Below are 7,029 nucleotides of genomic sequence, written 5' to 3'. Positions count from 1 at the left end.
TCGGCCCCGACTCATAGCGACCCCTCCTTGGGTATCCGAGGCAGTATTACTACGGAAGTAGGATTGCCCAACCTTCCTTCCGAGGAGAGGCTGGTGGGTTTGAACCTCCAGCCTTCTGGTTAGCAGTCAAGTGCTTTAGCCACTATGCTACCAGAGCTCTTGATAATCTCAAGAAAGGAAGAAGAAAAAAACCAAACCCACTGCCACTGAGTCAATTACAACTCATAGTGACCCCGTAGGACACAGTAGAAATGCCCCATTGGGATTTCCAAAGTGGTAAATCTTTACAAAAGGAGACTTCCTCATCTTCCTTCAATGAGGCAGCTTGTGGATTCTAAGTGCCAATACCTCAGTTAGTAGACAAGCATTTACTGTTCTACCAGCATTCCTCTTTAAACTCAAGAGCTGGATGGTAAAGAAGTGCTAAGAGGTGTCATCAGAGTTTTTTTCTTTGCTTTCTCTCTGTTGGCATCTAGTTAGCCTTGACTTCTCTGTACAGTACAGGACATTTACCAAATAATCAGCACACATTTGTTGAATGATTTCAGACATGGATTATTAATTAGAATTGTGGTCTAGTTTTTGATGGACTTTTATATTCCATTCCTTTGCAATACCATTAATTTTTTCCAGTCTCAAACAAAATAGATTGTTTGTTTTTGTTTTTAGTTACATGTGATTGTTGAGAAATTAGCCTCTTTTTCTGATGATGTTGTCTTTCCTGCCTTCTCAGGGTGCTTGTAAATCCTTAAGGGCAAGAACAGAACAGCATTACCCTCTTTATTTCTCTACCAACAAGCACTGAGTCTCTCACATGGTAAATCCTCAATAAATATTTGCAAATGGGTATAAAATGATTTATTCTATGTCCATGTGTTTTTTTAAGCAAAAGAAACCAGCTCTACTTAAAAAGGGATCATTGCTTTGTTGGTTCCCAGGAGTCAATGGGAAGGACCATGTTTACTTGGCTTATTGTTGGCTCCTTCACCCTGAGCATGATGCCCGACATGTGAGAAATATTTAGTTATTTACTAAATGAGTGCATAAATAAATGAAAGCTGACCTGACATTTCAAATAAACAGCAGTAAAAATGAGTAGATAATTGCCTATATAAATCCTAAACAAAGGACTATCATTACAGTTAATGAAATATTTTGAATGCATTTGCTGTGCAAAATCACGGGGAACCTCTGGATTGGGTCAAAGACCCGCATGACCTAAAGCCCCACAGAGGTAGAAGGAGCCATTGGAAGGGGTGGCTCATGGGCCACAACCTGGAATGTACAGAAAGCTCTGGGTTTGTGGACGTGTGCTTGTGACCTTATGTTTCATGTCTTTGCCTCCTCCTGACTCTTCAGTCTTCAGTCTCAGCCTTTTCCATTGCAGTGCTGCCATCGTCTGTGATAGGTTTGGTCTCTATCCTTGTTGAAGCTCAACTGACCAGTTCCAAGGTACCTGGAAGCTTGAGTCAGGTGCTGAATTATAGGCCAGAAGGAGTGAGATGCCTAATTAGACAAGTGGAGATCTCAAGTTGGCAGTTGGCCAAATAAATCGGGAGGATCAGGAGAACAGCCAAGTTGTAGGTAGAAATCCAGGATGGTCTGTGCATAAATGATGTTTCAACCTAAGGATCATACATTCCATGACCACAAATTTATAATCCAAAGTACATTGATCCAAAATGTCTTTTATGCCACCTGTTAAAGAGCCAAGGTAGAAGAATCTCCACTTCATATTTTTTAAAAACTATTTTCCCTTTTTTTTCTTTTTAAATTGTGATTTGGGTGAAAGTTTACAGAGCAAATTCATTTTTCATACAACAAATCATACACATGTTGTTTCATGACATTGATTGCAATCCTCATATTGGAACACTTCATATTTTTTATGCTTTTTACAAAAGTATTTTTAACCTCCTAAAAATATTTGGGTAGTTTAAAATTAAAGTGCAAACCTGAGCATACTATCAGCTGTATGAGAGGAATGGGACCTGGATGTGAGTTGGGTGATCATAAACTAAGCTGATATTTCACACATTTTCAACAAGAGAAGGAATGTGAACTTGTTCTAAAGAAATGTCCTCAACAGCACTTCCATTTTTAGAACAGATCTATGGATAAGAGAGGAGCTCTGGTGGCATAGTGCCTAAGGCACTTGACTGCTAACCAGAAGGCTGGCGGTTCAAAGCCACCAGCCACTCCTCAGAAGGAAGGTTGGACAATCTACTTCTGTAGTGATACTGCCTTGGAAACCCAAGGAGGGGTCGCTATGAGTTGGATCCAACTCAACGGCAGTGAGGTTTTTTTTGTTTATTAGTTTTTTGTTTTTTTGTACCCCATCCCAAACAACAGCCTACAAGTGAGACTATCTCGGCCCCTTTGTCATAGTTGAGGACTCTGACCCACTTACCCATTCATTTTCAAAAAATCAAGAATCAAAACTAAAAGACTGAGCCAGAAAATAAGTAAGAAAACAGCCAAAACTCTAGTGGATGGAGGCAGGGATGCTTGAGGATGCAGACTGCAGGAGCAGCTCACAAGAAGAGAGAAGCATCTTGAGCTGCAAAGCCAAACCCTTTCCTCGCAACATGAGGCATGGGGTGCACAAGTCTGGTGGGAGCTTCCCTGGACTCAATTTCATCTTAACAGGATGAGTACAATCATAACACAGTGGAAGGAGGCTAAAAGCAATAGAAGAGATAATCAGATGGAGAGAGACAATCATACCCTACTGTTACAAATCCTGACTTCAAGACTTCTTTCTTTAACAACAGTGGGAATTTTAGAGCTGCTTGATAGTTTCCTACTATTTGACTTTTGGATGGGCACTATGACTTGCTTTGGACAATGAAATATTAGTGGACATACCCCAAGTCCTTTGAAATTTCCTTTTCTCCTTGAATTTACACTTCAGTTCTATCCCATCCTATCTCATCCTATTCTCTTCTATTGTATTCTATCCAAAAGACATCAGCAAATATTTACAGGCTTTGGTGGCACAATGGATAACACATTCAGTTGTTAAGTGAAAGATCCCAGTATGAACCCACCAGCTGCTCTGCAAGAGAAAGATGAGGCAGTATGCTTCTCTAAAGATTTATAGCCTTGAAAACCCCATGGGGCAGTTTACTTTGTAGTATAGGATTGCTGAGTCAGAATCAACTCCATGGCAGTAGATTTGGTTTTGGTTTTTATCCAAACTCTAGAAGTGAGTGAGTCCTGGGTCCTGACATCAGCCTGGAAGAGAAGGGACTAAAGACAAGTAGGGGGTCGATTAAAAAAAAAAAAACACCAAACTCACCATCATGGAGTCAGATGGGACTCATAGTGATCCCCTCTTGGGTTTCCCAGGCCATCGATAAGGAAGCCCTATTTTCAGGAAGCAGTTTGTTTGATGGGGGACAAAAACCAGTCACTAATTGGCATCTAGTTGACTCTTACTCCTGGTGACCCATGTATGTCAGAGTAGAAGTGTGCTGCATATGGTTTTCTTTTATATAGTTTATTTTTGTTGTTGAGAATATAAACAGCAGAACACATACTCCAATTCAAAAATTTCTACATGTACAATTCAGCTGTATTCATTACATTCATTGAGTTGTTCAACCATTCTCATTCTCTTTTGCCAAATCATTCAATTAACATAAATTCATTGACTCCTAAATTTCCCATAAAATCTTTTGACTTGCTGTTGTCAATTTGATCTCATACGGAGAGATTTTAAAAGAGCTCAATACTCAAGGCAGACATTCTTAATAGTTAAGCTAAACTATTGCTTGGTTTTGAGAAGACTTCAGGGGAATTTTTGGCTTAAGGTTTAAAGATTGTCAGTACAAGATGGCGGATGGGGACAAGGCAGCCTGGAGGCAGCAGCCACAGAAGGGGATGCTACACTTGCAGTGGACTGGAGACCAATATGCCAGGGTAACCATGTCTGGTCCACGACCTCTCTAGGATTCCCGAAGTTGGCTTGGTGGACACAATGAACCACTGGCTGGCTTTACATGGTGAGGTGGTTGTGAGAAAGAAACAACTGGCGTGCAGGTCTGAAGTGAAGTATTTGTAATTGACAGACCTGATGGAACAAAGGCAGCTGTGTTTGCAAATGGACACCCAGGGTGTCTTTGATAACCAGTCAACTATCAAAGACTGTGCAACAGTATATGCTCTGAACACTATGACTAGCTCTGTCCAGATACATAATTTGTCTCAGAATATTCAAGAAGATCATCTTCAACACTTGCAATTATTTACAGAGTATGGCAGGCTTGCAATGGAAGAAATCTATTATAAACCATTTCAGACATTGATGTTTTTGATTCGAGATTGAAGTTATCCTTGTGAACATTCATATGGTTTGGAAGGTGGAAAGCAATTCCTTGATGAGATTGAAGGTAAAACAAAATTAACATGAAGAGCTACAGAATGTAAAGAAACACATTCACAATTGTTTCTCAAATCTTGGTTGCTTCCTTTTGCTACATCCTGGTCTTCAAGTTGCAACAAACCCTGGTTTTGATGGGAGATTAAAAGATATTGATGAAGACTTTAAACTAGAGCTTCAATATCTGGTTCCATTACTGCTTGCTCCTGAAAATTTAGTAGAAAAAGAGATAAGTGAATCTGAAGTCACATGCAGAGATCTTGTAGAATATTTTAAGGCTTATGTTAAAATTTATCAAGGAGAGGAGCTTCCACATCCAAAGTCCATGCTTGAGCAACAGCTGAAGCTAATAATCTTGCTTCAATAGCAGAAGCAAGAGATACCTACAGCAAAAGTATGGAACTGGTATGTGGTGGGGACAAGCCTTATATTGTACCTTCAGATCTGGAGCGAAAACACTTGAACCTCAAGGAAACAGCAGTTGAACAGTTTGGTTCCGTCAAAAAAAAAAAAATGGGTGGAGAGAAGTTCTGCCATCCTTATCAGGATCGGCTTGAGGCTGCAATTAAAGAAAACTACGCAAATTTTATAAAGCACAATGATGGCAAAAATATCTTCCATGCTGCTCATACCCTGGCTACACGGTTTACTGTCGTGTTTGCTATGTATATAATGGCAGGACTGACTGGCTTCATTGGCTTAACCTCCAGAGCTATCTTCTGTAACCTTGTTATTGGGTTAGCACTGATGGATAGCTCTTTGTACTTGGGCATATGTTAAATACTCTGGGGAGTTCAGAGAAATTGGGACAATGATTGATCAGGTTGCTGAAGCACTGTGGGAACAGGTACTCAAGCCCCTGGGTGATAATTTGATGCAGGCAAACCTAAGGCAGTCTGTAACAAACTCTATCAAAGCAGGCCTGACTGACCAGTTGTCTCATCATGCCAGATTAAAGACAGACTGACAGATTATCTTCTCATGGACTCCACTCTCTGTTTTTTTCATGCTTGGTGTACAAAGAGAACTCAAATAAAAAGAAACCAAAGTTTACAATCAACTGTAGAAGTAGTTTAGTATAACTGGCTTCATAAATGGCTGCCACAATGTGAAAATTGTTTGTTGGTTTAAAGCATTTTTTTTCATTGACTCCTGAGACTTGTGATTGGCTGAGGAGCATTAGTTTATCAAAACATTTCTGCCATGTTTTTGTTTTTTCTTTTTTACCTAATGTAATGTTAGTGAAATTTGTCTCATATAAAAGAATACTTCAGGGAAATATTTTAAGAAATCTGTTTAGCACCTCTAACACTATATCCCATTAGAATTTTAATTTTTAGAGAAGTTATGAATTACTGTACCAAGAATCAGATTGGAATAACAATGGAGCCTTTATTGAACCACTACATTAAAAGTATGTATTGCTTTCCTGCCTTCAGTATTATATAAATGCATGTAATATTATATAAATGCATGTATCAGAAGCTTCACAGAAATTACATGACAGCTTTTGTTGCTTAGAAAGTGATTCTGAGGTGTACATTTGTCTTGCCTTTTTAAATTTTTAAACCTGCCCTAAAAGGAGATGCACATCTGGGCAACTGAACTGTCATTTTTGCAGTTTAGCTTTCATGTACATAAAATATGCCATTAATTTCACTGGGGGAGAAATTCCATCCAAAAACGTTGCCTACAGCTATGAGTTAAAAGTGTCTGTACATAGGGTAGCTTTTATTTTCTAACATCACAGATAGGGCACGTATATGAATTATAAATATATAAACACAATTTTGTATTAAAAGTTTGGTATCATGGCAAAATCTGGTTCTGTGATAGGCTCACAAGTACAGCCCCTGTGAAGGAATGTTTGTGGCTCATGTCAGGGTGTGAATGCATAAACAATTTAAGGTTTTTGATACATTTGTGATATTTATCTTCCTTGAGCACTGCAATCTCACCCCTCGCCTCAAGAGAATTCAGTGGGAATGTTTGTTGTGAAACTGTCCTCTGTTGCATTTTAAAGTTATTTCCTGCAATTTATTTTTAGTACATAATTAAAAATTTGTTGTATATATAAAATGAAAAGAAAAGGGTTTAAAGATCATCTCAGGACAGTAGTTTCAGGGGTTCGTTCTGTCACCATGGCTCTAGAAAATCTGGATTCCATGAGAATTTTCTATTCTTTTCTGCATTTCCCCCCTTTTGATCAGAATTCCTCTATCTTTGATCAAAACATTCAGTAATGACTATAGCCCTGGGTTAGCCTTCGGGCCTGGAACTGGACTCATTTCTGTGGATTAGCTCTCAAACAGTAGAAAGGTCCCCAAACAGAACACCTGCTCCAAGGAGATGCACTTCTTAGATCAATCAACTGTAAGACATCAGAAGGGCAGCATTTGCATAGAGGGAAAGCTGGACAATCAGGAATCATAGATGAGAAGGACACAGAGAAGAGGTAGTCACAGAGAGAAGGTGGGAGGAGAGCTTTTTATTGTTGGGATTGTAATTGGGGCCGTGAAACTAAATATATATGAACTGTTGAGAGTAAAATGAATCTGTTTTGTAAATTTGCACCCAAATCACAGTAAAAAATATATATATATAAAAATAAAATTCAGTAATGGCATCTGGCCATCATCTAGTTC

The 7,029-nt window shown here is 39.0% G+C and overlaps 1 pseudogene; it reads left to right on the top strand.

The window, feature by feature from the left end:
• The first annotated feature begins 3,960 nt into the window (after positions 1 to 3,960).
• On the top strand, positions 3,961 to 5,351 carry LOC103206960 (annotated as a pseudogene).
• The last annotated feature ends 1,678 nt before the right edge of the window (positions 5,352 to 7,029 follow it).

This window comes from Orycteropus afer, unplaced genomic scaffold (assembly GCF_000298275.1).
Source record: "Orycteropus afer afer isolate SDZICR_OR568_19922 unplaced genomic scaffold, OryAfe1.0 scaffold00340, whole genome shotgun sequence".
NCBI lineage: Eukaryota > Metazoa > Chordata > Mammalia > Tubulidentata > Orycteropodidae > Orycteropus > Orycteropus afer.
Note: the sequence above shows the minus strand (reverse complement) of the source record. Positions and strands in the feature narration are given on the sequence as shown.